The 19821-nt window shown below is 43.8% G+C and overlaps 1 protein-coding gene across 1 annotated transcript in view; it reads left to right on the forward strand.

Moving 5' to 3' along the window:
* The first annotated feature begins 9244 nt into the window (after positions 1-9244).
* LOC136885938 (uncharacterized) overlaps positions 9245-19821 on the forward strand; it is a 446708-nt gene continuing 436131 nt past the window's right edge. The window contains exon 1 of the mRNA XM_068230933.1: positions 9245-9379. The gene's annotated coding sequence lies outside the window, so the exon portion shown is untranslated. The remainder of the gene's footprint in view (positions 9380-19821) is intronic.

A 19821-nucleotide genomic window follows, 5' to 3' on the forward strand; every position in this document is an offset into this window, starting at 1 on the left:
AGCGTGTCTGCCTCTCGCCCGGTAGCACCGGGTTCGATTCCCTGCCAGGTCAGGGATTTTTACCTGGATCGAGGTCCGCTCAGCCTTCCTGATTATTATTATTATTATTATTATTATTGTTGTTGTTGTTGTTGTTCCAGGGGTACACCTTCCCGGCTAGCTAAACTGCGCGCATTCTTTAAGGCCGTCTATACCAACAGACTTGAACTTGTAAACTTCCAAAGATTTTGTCGTCTGTCGCTAGATGGCTAGACCATGAATTTGTAATTAATTGATACAGTAATGTTTATTTTGATCGGCCCCGTGGTGTAGGGATAGCGTGCCTGCCTCTCACCCGGAGGCCGCGGGTTCGATTCCCAGCCAGGTCAGGGATTTTTACCTGGACGCGAGGGCTGGTTCGAGGTCCACTCAGCCTACGTGATTAGAATTGAGGAGCTATCTGACGGTGAGATAACGGCCCCGGTTTAGAAAGCCAGGAATAACGACCGAGAGGATTCGTCGCGCTAACCACACGACAACTCGTAATTTGCAGGCCTTCCGGCTGATCAGCTGTCGCATGGTACGCCATGGCCCTTCGCGACTGTTGCGTCTGGGGTGGGTTTTGATGTTTGACCAGTAATTGCTCATCCTCTGGCTGTGTTGTTCCTTTCTCTCCTTTGTCCAGGAGTACCTGTCTTCTTTCTTGGTGGTTTTCCCTGGAATCTCTTGTTTAAGCATCCTCCTGAAAGATGGCCGGTCTTTTAAGTCTCTTTCTATTCTTCCCACTTCCTGCAGATCTTTGCTTACTTCCATCAACCATGGTGACTTGGTCTTCCTCTTTTGCCAGTGAGCGAGAAGCTGGTTGGTCAACCTGGCAGGATGCGTCCTGTAGACGTGTTCATCAAATACTAGGCGTCTCTTCCTTGCCACGTCGGTGATTTTTAACAGTATGTATAGAGCTCTTGGTTGGCTCGCCTTTTGTATTGTATTGCATTTATTTATTGTACGCTAATAGGTCAACTAGGGACCACGATAAGTTTCATTATACTTTCTGGCGTTTATTCAACTTACGACTGATCCCATTACAGCCACAAGGAGAAGTCGTGGGACCTTCCTGCCAATATCATTCAGCGCTGTTTCCAGCAGCTAGACGAATGTTCGCAGACGTGCATATCGCCCAACGGCAACTTTTTTTTTGAGGGAGCATGTGGTTTTGTGTAAATGTACGCCGTGTTGTGCGGCAAAATGTAAGACGCGTTGTTTCTGCGGGCAGCCTTCACTCTAGGCGCCAGTGCACGAATTGAATGATTCTGCTACGAACATGTGCTGCGGGTCGGTATTTCTCCAATTATATTATATCACAGTCGTTTTCGCAGCCGAAAGTATCAGTGTCATTCACAACACGCCAGTTATTATTTATTTTAAAGCAATTTAGTAAAAGTATGACGAATAGAATATCTAGTGTCATCACTCCGCTCTCTTAACACTCTTGTTGGGTGGCCCCGCCGGAGTGTGGCGCTGGAGTCGCAACGAACCAGCTGCAACAACACGTGCGCCATATTGTCGGCAAAGGTAATAGCATGCGTGAAATCATAGTAACAATTTTAACGCCTATCGAAGGAATGTGTTTGTTTTGTTATGTTCCGCACGTGTGTATTAATATGTGTGCATTGCCTGCTGTGTGCAATCGACTACCTTTCTATTATTTGCAGAAGATGTCGTACTGTTTCGTTTCTGGCTGTAAATGGGGTTACGGAAGGAAGCCTGATGGTAGACGATTTTTTATACCGCCAAAAGAAAATAATCTGTTTGTGAAGTGGAAAAGAATTTTTCCGTGGGAAGATAAGCAACTGTCAGCCAAAAGCAGAATTTGTTACATGCGTTTTTCGGCAGATTTATTTAACTTATAAAGGCGGTCTGTTTCTTTGTCAACGGTGAAAAAGTTGAACTTCCACGTGTGAGTTGGAAATTAAAACTAGGAGCGGTGCTTCACATCTTTCCAAATTTACGGAAATACCTTTTCACTTAGGTAACTGTAAAATCGCGAAAAGCATCCAGTAGGAAAAGGAATAAGACAGTATCAAGAGGATAAGGAATGAGAAAAACGACGTGAGTGCGGCAGTGATGGCAACAGTAAGCGGTAAGTTTGAAGATCAGTCTAGTTCTCTTACCGATTCCCAAAAGTACACAGTGTCTGTTAAAAAGCGTCTAAAGAACGCAACTCGTAATTCAATGCGAGCTAAATGTCTCTTTCCTCAGTTAAGACTAGGATTAATTTCCTACAAGGGCAGATTAAGAACGCGGAATGTTTAGTGTTTTACGTGCTCTGTTTAGAAAGTCTTGTTTTAAAGTATGTAAAGCACATTGTATCTCGTGTGTTCTCTTCTTAAAGTCCAAAGATATTTCTTCGCGGGGACTGAGTATATCATTTAAAACTCACTGCCAATATTACTCATAAGTGTAAACAATTGGGTGTTGTATTTGGTTATTTGCGTATCAGTGTAACCTCCACTAAAACCGTGTGGCGTTGGTGATTGGCTCCACTAGTGCCGTTGTGCGGGAGCGCGCTTGAACTCGGCTAGTGATCTCACTAGGTATTCTATTCGTCATGGTTAAATGTTTACGATGTTCGGTTCTACATCGTGGTATGTGAAGTATTACCCGACCTCACTTGGTCAACTCTTGTTCTTTTCCGACCCAGACGATATAAGGTTCTCTAATTTTCACGCCCTTCGTTGCGGTTGTCTTTATTTTGCCGATATCTTCATTATTTCGAAGTGTCAAACCCCTTGTATTTTCCCTCTAATTAGTGTTAATGGGGGATGGTTGTTCAGTTGTACTTCCTCTTAAAACAAAAATCGCCACCATCTCCGTCTTTTTTATCGGCGGCCCCCGAAGCCCGCTCCCCCCGCGTGACAATCAACTCAATCTACATGGCCTCCGACATGCCAATAATTTCTAAGAAGAAAGAGATAGCAGGGAAGAGTGCGAAGTGATACAAGGAGTATCTGCCGGTTTCCGAGTAAACTCACTACCATGGCAGCCTTTTTTCCATGTCAGAAACGTTACCAGGCGAAGTTGTATTGGTTGGATAGTGTTAAGGTGTGCTATTGAAGGGTCAGGGAAAACCCACATAGGCAGAAGAGAGAAATAGCCTACATGTAAAACCTGACATCTTGTGATAGCACATGCAAGGATGTGGGCTGGAAAAGTCTAGTGGTAGTGTTAGTTGGGAACAGGTATCATGCACAAGTCTTAAACCTATTCTTCACCATTCCGTCTGCCAGGGGATCAGTCCGTCTGGGCACTGCTGTGACTAGCGCGGGCCTTGCCGGTTACGGAGCCATGCGTCGAGTACCAATAGAGCCCGCCGCACAGCGCCACCTCCTTAGGGTCCCTCGTACCCAGTCTCCGATCCCGGAGAATGCGGCCAAGCCCGCCGAGACGGGGGCCTCCTGGAAGGGGGTGGGTCATGACGCCGGGCCTCCTTCCTCTCTGTCCGCGCCATGGCCCGGTAAACAGGGCAACTGCGATGGGAGGCGGGGTGGCCCCACCTCAGACAGCGGAAACACTGCAAGAGCTGCTGAGGGGGACATTTCAGTCTTACCTGATTGCCGCTACCCGCTGAGGCCTATCCTGATTGGCTCCTCGGTCGGCTGCTTTCCTGGAAGCAGTCCTGGGTTGCGGCTAGGCGGTCCTCTCCTGGCGGGCCGACGTCTTCTTCTTCCTCCTGGTCCTGAGGCGGCTTCTTCTTTCCGGGGATCTCTTCTCGGCTAGGAGGTCGAGTATGCGGACCGTCCCTCGGTTGGTGCGCGTCCCCAGTGGTTGTACACCAACAGCGACGGGAGTATGATCTCTCGCTACGGCTCCCCTGTAGTCGTAGCCGGCCGATGTCGCTGGTAGGCTCAGCTTCTCCATCCTGGTCCTCCTGAAAAGAAATCCTGAAAGAGAACAGAAAGCGGGCACTGAGAATTGCTCAGCTCTGACAAGTGCTCCTTCGGAAAAGTACTAATAAGTACAGTTGCCTGGCTTGCACTTAGGAAGTACAGATCGCCTGGCGAGGAGTAGGACAGCGGAGCGAGAAGCACGTACGTGTTCTCGCTAGCACAGTCAAGCTCGTCCACCAGTTTCCGAGTCAGCGCAAGATGCGATGAAATTCCTCGACACGACCGAGAATCGAACTCGGCACCCTCTGAACTTAAAGCCTCGACCCTAGCCATCTAAACTTTGTTTCGGTAAAAAGTTTTAGACGACATACAGGGGCTTAACGAATATGACAGGGCCCACTTGCAGGTAACAAAATTGGGCCCCCTAAATGAAATTGTATAAAATCTATCAATAATATAAATACGCCGCTGGATACCGTGGTTCAAATCCCGGTCACTCCATGTGAGATTTGTGCTGGACAAAGCGGAGGCGGGACAGGTTTTTCTTCGGGTACTCCGGTTTTCCCTGTCATCTTTCATTCCAGTAACACTCCCAATTCTCATTCCATAGCATCTATCGGTCATTTAATAAATCACTTTGGGAGTGGCGACCCCATCGTACTAATAGCCTATATGATTCATTCATTACATCCCTGATCCGGTCAATGACTGGAAAACAGGTTGTAGGTTTTCATTTTCAATAGAAATACACTGCCTGACAAAGAATGAAAGCACCCGGAAGGGGAGGAGGAGACGAAATGCAACTTACCGTGTTGAGAGGCCATGTGATGTTATTTCAGTGATTACAGAATCGAGTCATATTTGCAAAGAACTTGGCCGTCCGAGTCCACTTACAAGTATGACGTTACACCCCTTCTGGTCTGGATGCTTGTCCTGATTCGGTTGGATGGGTATCATAAAGCCGTTGTATCCTCTCCTGAGGCAAGCTGGCCCACAACTGTTGTAACTGCTCCTTGGTATCCTGGATACTGACACTGGGGTCGGGAGATGACACCCGAGGTGGTCCCACACATGTTCTATTGGGTACAGATCTGGGAATCTTGCTGGCCACGGGAGTATTTCAACATCACTCAAATAGTTCATAGAGACATGTGCCCCAGACAAGTTGAAGGGTTAATGCCTCCTTTTCCTTTCCATTGAGGGTATTTAAATTTATGTATTATTTAAATTATTATTATTTAATTATTTACTTATTTTATTATTTACATTATTATATAATTATTTAAATTTATGTATTATTATTGAAAGTGAATGCATTTGCTGTACGTCGCACCGACACAGATAGGTCTTACGACGACGATGGATTAGGAAACTACGGAAAACCATCTTCAGGGCTGGCGACAGTGGGGTTCGAACCCACTATCCAGATAGGTCTTACGGCGATGATGGTGTAGGAAAGGTCTAGGAGTGGGAAGGAAGTGGCCGTGGTCTTAATTAAGGTACAGCCCCGTCACTTGCCTCGTGCGAAAATGGTTAAACCACGGAAAACCATCTTTAAGTGGGGTTCGAACCCACTATCTTCCGAATGTAAGATCACAGCTAACCCGACGCTATCCGCACGGCCAACTCGCTCGGTAATTGTTATTATTATTATTATTATTATTATTATTATTTACTTTTCTAAAAATGATATTCGTTCGTGGCGTCGACGTCTGCACATCTCTTCCCACTACTTTCACCATATGAGAGGAACCTGCCTGTAAGTGTACTTGCGGAAGTGTAGAGTGATGAATGTGAGGAAAGGGACGTTAAGGACGAAACAAACACCCAGACCCCAGGCCAGGGATATTAATCATTTACAATTATTATTATTATTATTATTATTATTATTATTATTATTATTATTATTATTATTATTATTATTATTATTATTATTATTATTATTATTATTAACGAATTCTCCCAATATTGGAATCGATTCTTCTGTGGGTTCTTCTTGTTCCCATATGTTTTCATTCTTTCCCAGAAGGCTTATCTACGTTCTTCCGACTACTTTGGTCTGTTGTGGTTGCTCTGATGTCATCATCATCATCTGTTTACCCTCCAGGTTCGGCTTTTCCCTCGGACTCAGCGAGGGATCCCACCTCTACCGCTTCAAGGGCAGTGTCCCGGAGCTTCAGACTCTTGGTCGGGGGATACAACTGGGGAGAATGACCAGTACCTCGCCCAGGCGGCCTCACCTGCTATGCTGAACAGGGGCCTTGTGGAGGGATGGGAAGATTGGAAGGGATAGGCAAGGAAGAGGGAAGGACACGGCCGTGGCCTTAAGTTAGGTACCATCCCGGCATTCGCCTGGAGGAGAAGTGGGAAACCACGGAAAACCACTTCCAGGATGGCTGAGGTGGGAATCAAACCCACCTCTACTCAGTTGACCTCCCGAGGCTGAGTGGACCCCGTTCCAGCCCTCGCACCACTTTTCAAATTTCGTGGCAGAGCCGGGAATCGAACCCGGACCTCCGGGAATGGCAGCTAATCACGCTAACCACTACACCACAGAGGCGGACTGCTCTGATGTAGCTTCCTAATTGTTTACTTTCTGTCTAAAGATGTCTCTTTCTAGAATGTCTGTTGAACTTATGTTTGCGTTTTCGGGGTCCTTTCGAAGTTCGTTAAGCCAGGATGTTGAGTTATTAAGTGAGGGTACGTAATCTATTATCCTTTTTGTCAATCGATTTTCTGACAATATGGTGAGATGACCGAAGAATTTAATTCGTCTTTTCCTAATGTCAGTTTCGGTATTTGAGAATTTTTCTGTTGTTTTGATTGATTGTAACTTGTAACCGTCTTGGGTATATCTTGCTCCTAACATTTTCCTGATGATGATGATGTTGATGGTTATTATTATTATTACTATTACGGGAATAAATTGGTTTGCAGAAGTGTAAAAAGGTGGGGGCGTGAATGGGTGGACAGGGAAAAGGGAAGTTTTCTTTCGCACTGGTGTACTCCTCTATTCAGGTTGGCAAGCCTGCTTCTTCCCTTCACGCCCCGCCTTGACTGGAGAGGGGGCGTGGCACGTGTATACGGGGGTCAGTGCCTCTAGCAGGGGTTTTGCTGACATCGGCTGTGTCAATCAAAACAACAGATAAGTTCTCAGACATCGACATTGTACCTAAAACTTGAAATGTTATTTCTTTCCTTTTTTTTCTTTTTTTCGACTTTAAACTTTGATGAAGAAGAACAAATAACAGTTAAGTAGTGCACCGTAAATAGACGGTGGAAGGCAAAGAAGGTGCGGGCTAAAGATCGGAGCCCTAAACCAGTCAGGGTATGATAAGAGTGGGAGGGGTTAGCGCGAACCAAGGCCATCTGTTATGCTAAACATTTATTAATACAAAAAAGTCCGCCTCTGTAGCGTAACGGGTAGTGTGATTAGCTGCCGTCCTCGGAGGCCCGGGTTCGATTCCCGGTACTGCCAGAAATTTAAGAATGGCAGAAGGACTGGTATGTGGTTGAAATGGTACATGCAGCTCACCTCCAATGGGGGTGTGCCTGAAAAGAGCTGCATCACCTCGGGATGAGGACACGAGTTTACTTTACTTTAATACAAAAAAAAAATAAATAAAAATAACAAGAATTTCTCAAACGCACGCAGTTACAATGATCAGGGTGTGCGTGTGTATCACTCTCGAATACATAATCTTATGAACGGGGATTATTTTCCTAGATAGCCTCTGCTCCTTCATTCGCCTCACATAACCCCACCACCGAAGCCGGTTTATGCGTACAGCTTCATCCATCGAGTTCATTCCTAACTTAGCCTTTATCTCTTCATTCCGAGTACCCTCCTGCTAATGTTCCCACCTGTTTGTACAAGCAATCATTCTCGCTACTTTCATGTCTGTTACTTCTAACCTATGAATAAGATATCCTGAGTCCACCCAGCTTTCGCTCCCGTAAAGCAAAGTTTGTCTGAAAACAGACCTATGTAAAGATAGTTTAGTCCGGATGCTGACTTCCTTCTTACAGAATACTGTTGATCGCAGCTGCGAGCTATCTGCATTAGCTTTACTACACCTTGATTCAATCTCACTTACTATAATACCATCCTGGGAGAACACACATCCTAAATACCTGAAATTATCAACCTGGTCCATCTTTGTATTCCCAATCTGACATTCAGTTCCCTTGGATTTCTTACCTACTGACATAAATTTAATCTTAGAAAGGCTAATTTTCATACCATACTCATTGCACCTATTTACAAGTTCAAAGATATACTACTACTACTACTACTACTAATACTTGGCAACTGGCAATAAAAACAACCCAAACACCATGACACAACAGCCCCAAAGGGCCATGGCCTACCAGGCGACCGCTGCTCAGCCCGAAGGCCTGCAGATTACGAGGTTTCGCGTGATCATCACGACGGATCCTCTCGGCCGTTATTCTTGGCTTTCTAGAACGGGGCCGCTATCTCACAGTGAAATAGCTCCTCAATTGTAATCACGTTGGCTGAGTGGTTCTCGACTACCCCTCAGATACAGTTAAAAATCCGTGACCTGGCCGTGAATGGAACCCGGGGCCTCCGGGTAAGAGGCAGGCACGCTACCCCTACACCGCGGGGCCGGCGCAATAATAATAATAATAATAATAATAATAATAATAATAATAATAATAATAAATGAAAACCTACAACCTGTTTTCCAGTCAATGACCGGATCAGGGATGTAATGAATAAATCATATCAGGCTATTAGTACGATGGGGTCGCCACTCCCAAAGTAATTTTATTAATGACTGATGGATGCTATGAAATGAGAATGGAGAGTGGTGCTGGAATGAAAGATGACAGGGAAAACCGGAGTACCCGGAGGAAAACCTGTACCGCCTCCGCTTTGTCCAGCACAAATCTCACATGGAGTGACCGGGATTTGAACCACGGTATCCATCGGTGAGATGCCGACTCGCTGCCGTCTGAGGCACGGAGGCTCTAATAATAATAATAATAATAATAATAATAATTCTATGTATTTAATCAACTTCAGAATCTCAACGATATAAGCGTGATCGAATACCTTCACGTCATATTACACGAGGCTATAAAATTCACCAAAATGGCAGACTGTTCGTATAATATTTTCTTTCGTGCTATTGAGCAGTACCGTAATGAAATTCTATTGGTGTCCGATAGTTGAGACTGTTGACTGAGCCTGCGTAGCGCTAGGCTGGCCTGCTGTGACGTCACGAGAGCAGAGCCCACTGCTGGAGATACTTGTAGCGGGACGGCAGCGTGTTTCGACCAGTCGGCTTAGCGCCAGCGCAGATACCGTGCTGCGTTCCTGCAGGTGTGTGTGTGTGTATATGTGTGGTTTGTTTGTGTGTGCGTGTTGTAGCAGCGTCAGTGCGAAATAAAAAAAAAGTGCGTGCCGTGGCGGGAAAATGACAGTGTCGGATTAGTGCCTTAGTTGTTTTTAAGCCATCAGGGGACGCGATCAAGACAGCTTAAACGTGAGTTTTGTTCAGTAGCATAATTTTAATTCAATGTTTACTCTCTTCATATTGTAATCTTTTCAGCTGTATATTTCATTTACGGATGCCACGAGTGTTTGATACTAGGATTCATTTGTTACAAACACTTCACATGAACAAAACAAAATCTGTGTAACTTTATCTTATGGAAGGCGGTGGGAAACTCAACAAAATGTAACATCTTAAATCGAAATAATTTGTGAGACGGACAGCAGCCAATGGTGTAATGATAAACGGGGTTAAAAGTCAGGCTGTGAGTTACACTAATAGGAAAAGTCCTCTCAGTTTAAATTGCTGCGCTGATGGGATGAAAGTTCCTTATGGGGATCGCTGTAACTGTCTGTTAGGTCATCAGCCCAGAGGCTGGTTGGATCCTCAAATAGCACCACCAAAGGTTATGCGGATATAAGGAAAACCCAAAAACCAATGGCAGCACCAAAATGAGGCGTACTAGGCAAGATGAGGAGTGAGGTAGTTTGCCATTGCTTTCCTCACTGGGTCAGAAAGTACTTCTGCAGCACGACTGACCCTATGAGCAGCACCTTTCATAACACTCAGGTGCACTAGTCGTGCTCTGAATGTCATTACTCAGCACTACCCATACCCCAGCAACTCCATATTGTCACAGCCGTGAATATTGCTGGGACTTCAGTGGAAGCTACACTTTACTCTGGCCTGTGCCTAGAGATGGATGCAAAAGTACTGTATCCATCAAGAAATGACAGCAGGCAGCGCTGTAACTACCTAGGTGTTAATATAAGGAATGGTGTTCATTGTAGTAATCGCACAATTAGGATTGTAAATAAAGGGTATCTGTGCACATGGTTATGCGGGTGTTTAAGGGTTGTAGTAAGGATGTAAAGGAGAGTATGGTTCCAGTGTATGGGACTCTCTCCAGGATTACTTGATTTAAGAACCAGAAATTATCCAAAGAAAAGCAGCTCGATTTGTTCTGGGTCATTTCCGACAAAAGAGTAACGTTACTAAAATGTTGCAAAGTTCGGGCTGGGAAGACTTGGGAGAAAGGAGACGAGCTGCTCGACTAAGTGGTATGTTACGAGCTGTCATTGGAGAGATGGCGTGGAATGACAGTAGTAGACTAATAAGTTTGAGTGATCACAATATGAAGATAAAGTTGGAATTCAAGAGGAAAACAAATTTGAGCAAATAATCGTCTATACGAAGAGGAGTTAGAGATTGGAATAATTTACCAAGGGAGATGTTCAATAAATTTCCAAATTCTTTGCAGTTATCTAAGAATAGGCTAGGTAAACTACATATCTGCCACCTGGGCGACTGGCCTAAATGCAGATCAGTGGTGATTGATTGATTGATTGATTGATTGATTGATTGATAGAGGGATCAAAACTAAATTTGACCTTTCGATAACTACGGCATTTTATTCTCTTATATATTTCATTTTTCCAATATTTCTTTTTATCATAGCAGCAGTAAAAAAAAATCCTTGTTCATAAATTACTATTATCATCATCTACCACTGATTTGGATTTAAGGCATCGCCCAGATGGAAGATTCCCTTTCAATAGTTAACCTAGTCTTAATAGTTTCCAAGGAAGCCGGGCTGAGTGGTTCAGACGGTTAAGGTGCTGGCCTTCTGACTCCAACTTGGCAGGTTCGATCCTGGCTCAGTCCGGTGGTATTTGAAGGTCCTCAAGTACGTCGGTAGATATACTGGCATGTAAAATAACTCCTGTGGGACTAAATTCTGGCACCTCGGCGTCTCCGAAAACCGTAAAAATAGTGGAACGGAAGGAAAATAGCATTATTATTATTGATTTATTATTATTAGTTTCAAAACTACGGGCGTCAAATCAAAAAACCTGCACCTGGCGAGCCGAACATGTCCTCGGACACTCCCGGCACTAAAAGCCATACGCCATTTCATTTCATTATTTTCAAACAAATAGGAAATTTATCGAACATCACCTTTGGTAAATTATTCCCCTTCCTTGCCCCAAATAGTCCTCTTGTGTTCCAAATTTCTTTATGTTCCCTACTTTTAAAAACTCTATACAAGCTTATTCGTGTACTAATGTCATTTCACGCCATTTCCCCACTGACAGCTCGGAATGTAGTCGAGAGTGCCTCCCGCTACTCTCCTATATTCCCAGCCCAAAGACTCGTTTGTCTACGATTACCCAGAACAAATCGAGCTCCTTTCCTTAGGATCTCTTCCAGTTTTCGAATCAAGTAATCCGCGTTTAGAGTCTTACCAGCATCTTACTATATATACCTTCTCCATTACTTCCATACTACCATCCCTAAATGTATATCGTAATTCGTTTCGTAAAAACTGGGAAGCATTAAGAAGACCGATTGAGTTGGGGCCGCACAGGTGTGTTGGTTCGACCCCTCTGTCGCCAGCCAATAAGATTGTGTTCCGTGGTTTCCGATTTCACACCAGCAAATATTGGGGCTGAACCTAAATAACGCCACGGTCGCCTCCTTCCCACTCCCAGCCCTTTCCTGTCCCATCGTCGCCATAAGATTTATCTTTGTCGGTGCGAAGTAAAGCAAATTGAAATAAATAATCTGATAGCGGAGATGGGTTTACAACTCAGAGATGTTCTTTCATTATTATTATTATTTTTTTTCTTGATGGGCACACATAAATTGCGATTTTAAGACCACATTCACTTCATCTCCTTTATCCTTCCACTCTCTTCATGGAGCCTAGTTTGAGAACCCCCCCGCCCTTTTTTTGTAAAATGCTATTTGTTCGGGGCGTCGACCCATGTGGATCTTTTGCCCGTTCTGGCACCGTATTGTAAGAACCTGCGTGTAATTGGAATGGCTGTTGTGTGGAATGTTGTCTCTGAGGAAAGGGAGATTAAGGACATCACAAACACTCAGTCCCCAGGCCAGGGATATTAATTAGTACGTTTACATGCAGGATTCAGATCGATCTGAGTACACTTCACATATTGAAAACGCCATGTAAACGGGGACTCAATTCGGATTGAGTCTCAAGGTCGATACGGTAAAATCTGGGATCGTATTGTAGTTCCATGAAAACGCGGATCGTACTGAGATCGTATTGAAAACGACTGCGCACACAGTCCATGTTTGTTCTGACAAAATCATCATCATTAAAGTTCTGTCGAAATATAAGCCAGAAAATTATTTACCTGTATAAATGATCAGCAACTGCAATCATATTATAAGACGGCCAGCCAGAAAATCACGATAACCTTCTGTTGGGGGTTAAATTGGAATGTGCGTTCTATCTATTGCACCAATTACATTTAGAATAGCGCACATACTTTCAAAGCTGAAAGTTATCTCCTGGGTTTCTACTTCATTTGGCGTTTTTGAATTCTAAGAGGTGATATCGATTTTACTACAATTCTGCATCGTCTGTATACGTCGATGTTGCCTGGAGGATTCAATACGGTAAGTGTACTCAAATCGATCTCTTTTTTTTTGCTAGTTGCTTTACGTCGCACCGACACAGATACGTCTTATGGCGACGATGGGACAGGGAAGGGCTGGGAGTTGCAACGAAGCGGCCGTGGTCTTAATTAAGGTACAGCCCCAGCATTTGCCTCGTGTGAAAATGGGAAACCACGGAAAACCATTTTCAGGGCTGCCGACAGTGGGGTTCGAACCTACTATCTCCCGAATACTGGATACTGGCCGCACTTAAGCGACTTCAGCCATCGAGCTCGGTGATATAAGGATTAGAAAGATGTTTCTGGAGTGTGGCATTGTATGGAAGTGAAACATGGACGATAACTAGTTCAGAAAGGAAGAGAATAGCAACTTTTTAAATGTGGTGTTACAGAAGAGGTGGTGGTGGTGATTAGTCTTTTAAGAGGAAGTACAATTTTTCAACCATCCTCTATATGAGACTAATCGGAGGGAAAGAATGGAAGGGATCTCATACTTCGAAAAATAAAAATATCAGGCAAAAGAAAGACAAGGGCCACGAAGGGCGTGAAATGGAAGACTCCCTAGGCCTCGAGTGCTCTAATACCGTCGGGGTCGGAAAAGACCTAGAGCTGACCAAGGAAGGTCGGATGAAAGTGAGGAGCCTGGCGCAAGTAAATGGAAGCAATGCCAGAACTGAGCTGAGAGCCCCGTGGTCGCCAACCCACGCTGCCAAGGTAGGAGCCTCTGGGGCCCATTTTAGTCGCCTCTTACGACAGGCAGGGGATACGGCGTGTGTTATTCTACCGCCCCCACCCACAGAGGGTTGTTACAGAAGAATGCTGAAGGTGTGATGGATAGATAGAATCCTCCAGGGTTGGTTTTTCCCTCGCACTCAGCGAGGGATCCCACCTCTACCGTCTCAAGGGCAGTGTCCTGGAGCATGTCACTTTGGGTCGGGGGAAACAACTGATACTGAATCGAATTGGTTGAGACGAGATCGTTGTGGCTAAATTTGACGAGAAGAAGAGATAGAATGATTGGACACATCTTAAGACACCCAGGACTTGTTCAGTTGGTTTTTGAAGGAAGTGTAGGTGGTAAGAAGGGTTGGGGTAGACCAAGGTATGAATATGACAAGCAGATTAGATCAGATTAGGATGCAGCAGTTATGTAGAAATCAAATGTTAGCACATGATAGGGTGCCATGGAGGGCTGCATCTACAGGTCTATGGACTGATGACTCAAACAACAGTGGTTTAACGTCGACCTAAAATATCGACGGTTTCTCGGCTACCCAAGAATTGGAAAGAAGCGACAGATCTAGCATTTGCTTTGTGTGAAAATTAGGAACCACGGAAAGCTATCTTCAGGGTTGCCGATGGTGGGATTTGAACCCAGAGTGCAAGGTCACAGCTTCGTGACCCTAACTGCACGGCCAACCCGCTCGGTATAAGTTAATTAATTCCCACAAGATCTATACAATTTTGCCAAATGAAAAGCACTACACATGGTTTAATTTGTCTTACATATAAAGGTCTTAATATCATTTTGCTCAGACAGTTTTTACTGTAAATTTTTCTTGGATATTACGGTTTACCTGTCCAGAATGTCCGACTCCACGGTAGTGAGGGGATAATCGAATAAAAAATAATCGCTTATTCGATTATTCATTCGATTGAATGAGGTAATTGAATAGTGAATGCTTTCGAAATAATGGAATGAAAAGTGATGTGATTAAGACAGTAAATTCATTCATTTAGTTTCAACATTTGGAGATACGTTTGGAAAAAGGCGCATTTCTATTTTTCATAAGAGTTCATCTATTCGCTTATTTCAATCGATAATCGATCCGACACAATTAAACCGAACAATTGATTCATGACGCATCGGAATATTCTATGCGATACAACTGAATGATATTTGAAACTCAATCCTATCACTACTCCACGGCTAAATGGTCAGCGAGCTGGCCTTTGGTTTAGGGAGTTCAGGATTTGATTTCCGGCCGGATCGGGGATTTTAACCAAACCCCATGGCGCATGAGCGCTGAAGGGCCATGGCCTATCAAGCGACCGCTGCTCAGCGCGAAGATTATGAGTTGTCGCGTGGTCAGAACGACGATACCCTTCGGCCGTTATTCTTGGCTTTCTAGACCGGGGCCGCTATCTCACCGTCAGATAGCTCCTCAGTTGTAATCACGAAGGCTGAGTGAACCTCGAACCACCCCTCAGAACTGGGTAAAATCCCTGACCTGGCCGGGAATCGAAGCCGGGGCCTCCGTGTATGAGGCAGGCATGCTACCTCTACACCGCGGGGCCGGCTGGGGATTTTAACATTCAGTGGTTATTTCACCATTAGAATTCATCATATGTAGGGCTTATACGGCTCATCTCGAAAGACCTGCATCAGGCCTTTTCGGAGACCTCGCCAGAGCTATTCCAGATGACATCAATGTTATTTTTCAAGAAAGGAGGAGAAAAATGCATTAATGTAGACGTCATGAAAATTATTATACAATAACAAGTACATAAGTCTATCTTCGGCAGTCGAAGCTGTTATCTACTAGCTATGGTACCCGGTGTTGTCCGAATAGTTTTTGAAAGTTTACCTTTAAGATTTGTGTTAAATAATGTTATTTTCTTTACGTCCCACTAACTACTTTTACCGTTTCCGGAGACGCCAAGGTGCCGGAATTTAGTCCCGTGGGAGTTCTTTCACGCGCCATTAAATCTGCCGACACGAGACTGACGTATTTGAGCACCTTCAAATACCACCGGACTGAGCCATTATCTGTTAATTAGGAGTAACGTGAATTTTATAGAATTCCTTCTTGAGATGTTGCTTGCTATTTTTCGACCCATTATGTACTTTTAGAGTTATTTAGACGTGTTTGATTTCAAGTTTCTGATTATGTAAAGTTCGAATAAAACTTTGTCCTTGTGGAAGCTCGAATTGCCCGAGAAGTATGTGATCCTTTGACAAAAAGAAAGTGATAATAACTAAAGCCCGGATTTTTATGCAGTAACAGGTTAGATTGCAAATTAATTTGGTTAGTAGGTAGTGTCGGCCACCCGCTCTTCCATAATGTAGCAAGAGTAACATAAATTATAGGGGTTCTGATGGGCCGTACCCCTCATGTTTATGCAAACCCCATAGCATAATCGTTGTGAAGGTAGACTATACTTGCTACTCGCTTCAGTAAATTTGCATTCTAACCTATTAATGCATAAAAATCCGGGCTCTAGTGATAACTATATTCATTTACCTGTCATGCTATAGGTATGATGTACACGATTCCAGCTGTCTTTGAGACTATCACCAATCAGCCTTGCGACCCCAAGAGCATTGGATCCAACACAAATCTCGGTCATTTTAGACTATTTACTTTTAACCCCATCTCTGAATGTGTACTTAAACGGTATCCAGATCGTCACAGTACATCTCAGCGACAGTGGCGGGGTGCTGAGTCCAAGACGTGGGCTACCACTTTGTGAATGTCAAGCCTTTTAAGAGTTTTGAGCTGCAGCCAATAGCCAACGGAGTAGCCTGCTGTGCTGTGAAGCTACTGTCCTGGCCTCTGGTACTACCAATGTTCAACCCCTGATCAGTGGAGATGGAAGCCTAAGGTTTAGCAAATTAAAGCCCGGATTTATGGCTAAATAGATAGAATGCTTCCCTTTGGTCCGATTGTCCCGGTTCAGTTCTCAGAATCAAACCCCTCGTACTGTTAATTCCCCTGGCTTGGGGACTGGGTGTTTATGACATCTTCGATCCTCATTAGGTGAACACCAATCCTATAGAGATGCCATGCACTATTATTATTATTATTATTATTATTATTATTATTATTAAATAAAAATGTTGAATTTTACAGGATTACCAGTGGTCGTACGCATCGTTCACTGGTTTATTACTTGGCTCGGGAGATCAGCGGTGGTGTCTGACCCATGATCACAGGTTCGATTCCAACCATCAAAAGAGAACACTAAACCTGAAAGATTGCACTTCATTTTAGCAGATCTCCTTATAAAAATAAAACTATATTACTCCTATAACTATAGCTTTGCAGTGTCTTCCTACAAAGATGTAGAAGTAACGGAAGTTATCTATGAGGTGAGGAAGTAGAGTATATATGATGAAGAACGCACAACCTGGGCTGCAAGATATGTCTCCGATGCCTTGCTCTGAGAAATACGTGGGGTGTTTAAAAAAAAAATTGCTTTGAAATTTGTTAAATGGAACAACGTGTCGGATGCTTACATTATAATGAGCTTTAGATTTCCATCGTTTTCATTTGAGGTTTGGGCTTCACCAATAGCCACGGTAGCCCTCAGTATACGCCACTGCTCAGCGACATATAAACAATGGATCGACGTTCTGTAACAGGGTGCATTTGTAAACACGCCAACGGTGCAGAAAATGAAGTTTAATAACTCATTAAATTATTCACGTACAGATATTCCACTCTACCAAGAAAGTCGATTGTGTGTGGTAAGTGCCTGAACGATCCATTAGCTCTTAATTACAACTTTCGCTGAAATACGTGTATAGAAGACAGGCGGATATTTGGAAACTCCTCTGCATACCGTCTGCGAGCTTCGGCTGCATTCCGACCAGATTCCCCATGGATTAAAATTATGTCGGTGTATTCGTCGTTGCTCAACACAACAGCGATTGTCGATATATTGACAGCAATTGTGGTGCAGCCTAGCCTACTACTGAGCATTCGAAAACGAAGTTTATTAACGCAAGAAGGTGCAATAGACGGGCAGCGCTTAGGAACATGCAGCCAACGGCCGTCCGGTTGTTATCTCTTTGTATTCTGATGTAACTAATCTGCAGGTAGTCATACCAGTGGCGTATACTGAGGGCTACCAAGGCTATTAGTGAAGCCCAAATCTCAATTGAGAATGATGGAAGTCTAAAGCACATTGTAATGTAAGCATCTGAAACATTGTTCCATTTACACAACTTGAAAGCAGTGAGAAAAAACGTCGCACATATTTCTGAGAGCAACGCATCAGAGACTGATATTGCAGCCCAGACTCTTGCCCCGCTCCCCTCGCGGCCTGCTGCTGGATATCGGAAAGGAGCGGGGACCAGCGGAGGATAGGTGTGGCTAGGCTTCGGTCCGTCAGATCGCCACTGCTAACTGTCAACCATGCGTTACTCATCGTATATACTTCCTCACCTCATACTTCTGACTTAATGATATAGATAAGAGAGTGTGGGAATTCCTCACTCCAGTTTACTTCTACATCCTTGTAGGAGGACTGCAGGACTGCTGTTAGAGGAGCAATATAGTTTTATTTTTATTGGTAGATCTGCTAAAATTAAATGCCATCTTTCAGGTTTATGTTTTCTTTTATTGGTTGGAATCGAACCCGTGATCATGGGTCGGACACCACCACTGATCTCCCGAGGAAGCTAATTAACCAGTGAACGATGGGTACGACCGCTGTAAAATAATAATAATAATAATAATAATAATAATAATAATAATAATAATAATAATAATAATGGGGAACGGCATCTATATTGGCTTGGTGTTGACCTAATGGGGATAAGATGAATGGCGAAGACGTCATAAATACCCAGTCCCCAAGCCAGAGGCATTAACAGTATGAGGGGGTTGATTCTGGAAACTGAACTGGGGCCATCGAGCTAAAGGCAAACATTCTATCCAGTTAGCCACAAAGCCGGACTTTCATTTGTTAGACTACCATCTCACTGTTCAGGGGTTGAGCATTGGCAGTAGCAGAGGCGGGGGCAGTAGCCTGTAAAGCAGCCTTGACAACACAAGAGGCTTCTCCGTTGGCTACTTGCTGCAGCTCAAAACGCCGAAGGCTTGACGTTCATTAAACCAACCATCGAAAAGAGGTCACCTAAGTCTAGTGGTAGCCCATGTATTAATCCCAGCATACGCCACTGAGTCATACCCCTGAGGAAATCAGTCATTAGACTTCCCATTCATCATTACTGCATGGGCGACACTTACAAGTAGAAAGTACAGAGCTTGCGGGCTATCTGGTATAATTATAAACTAGCTGTAATATCCGGCGTTGCCCGGATAGTTTCTGAATATTTACCTTTAAGATTTGCATTACCAGTTAGTTATGTGTGAAGTGAATTTTTATAGAATTCCTTTTTGACTTGCAGATTGATATGTTACGATCTATTATCTAGTTTTAGAATTATTTAGATGTATTTGATTTCAAGTTTTAGATTATTTAGTTTTCGAGTAAAACTTCGTCCTTATGGAAGCTCGAATCGACTGGGAAGTATTTTATCCTGTCAAAAATTAATAAGTGATAACTATATGTATTTAGCCGTCGTACTATAGATACGATGTACAGGATTTCAACTGTCAATGAGACTGTCCCCCTCTCGGCCCCCACCCCTAAGAGATAAAAAAATCTGGTTTATCACCATTCATCTCAGTGATCCCGAAAACTGTAGATTCGACACTGTTTTCGATTATTTTTATATCTCACTCCCCCTCACCCTCACCCCAAAGGGGGCTGAACATGAACTTTAAAAATTTCGGAGTGTCACTATTCATTTCAGCGACCACGAAAACTATGTATTCGATACTATTCAAGATTATTATTATACCACCCACCTCGCCCCCCTGCCCATAAGGGTGCTAGGGGTGTCTTACCCCCACGCGGTTTGTCTCCTGATGCTAATTGATAAGTGTACCAATTTTTGGTGAAATTGCTCCAGTGGTTTAGGAGGAGATGTGTCATTTACACATCCACACACGCACACCCACACACCCACGCACACACATACATCCATTTTTATATATAGTAAGAAGAAGAAAGTATTTTTATATATAGTTTTTCGATTATTTTTATATCTCATCCCCCCCACCCCCACTTGAACTTGTAAAACATCCGGAGTATTACTATTCATCCCAGAGACCCTGAAATCTATGGATTCGAAACTGTTTTTAATTATTTCTATATCTCACCCCCCTTCGCTCCTCCCCCTAAGAGGGGGCTGAACTTGAACTTTAAAAAATT

Source organism: Anabrus simplex, chromosome X, assembly GCF_040414725.1.
Source record: "Anabrus simplex isolate iqAnaSimp1 chromosome X, ASM4041472v1, whole genome shotgun sequence".
NCBI classification, from domain to species: domain Eukaryota; kingdom Metazoa; phylum Arthropoda; class Insecta; order Orthoptera; family Tettigoniidae; genus Anabrus; species Anabrus simplex.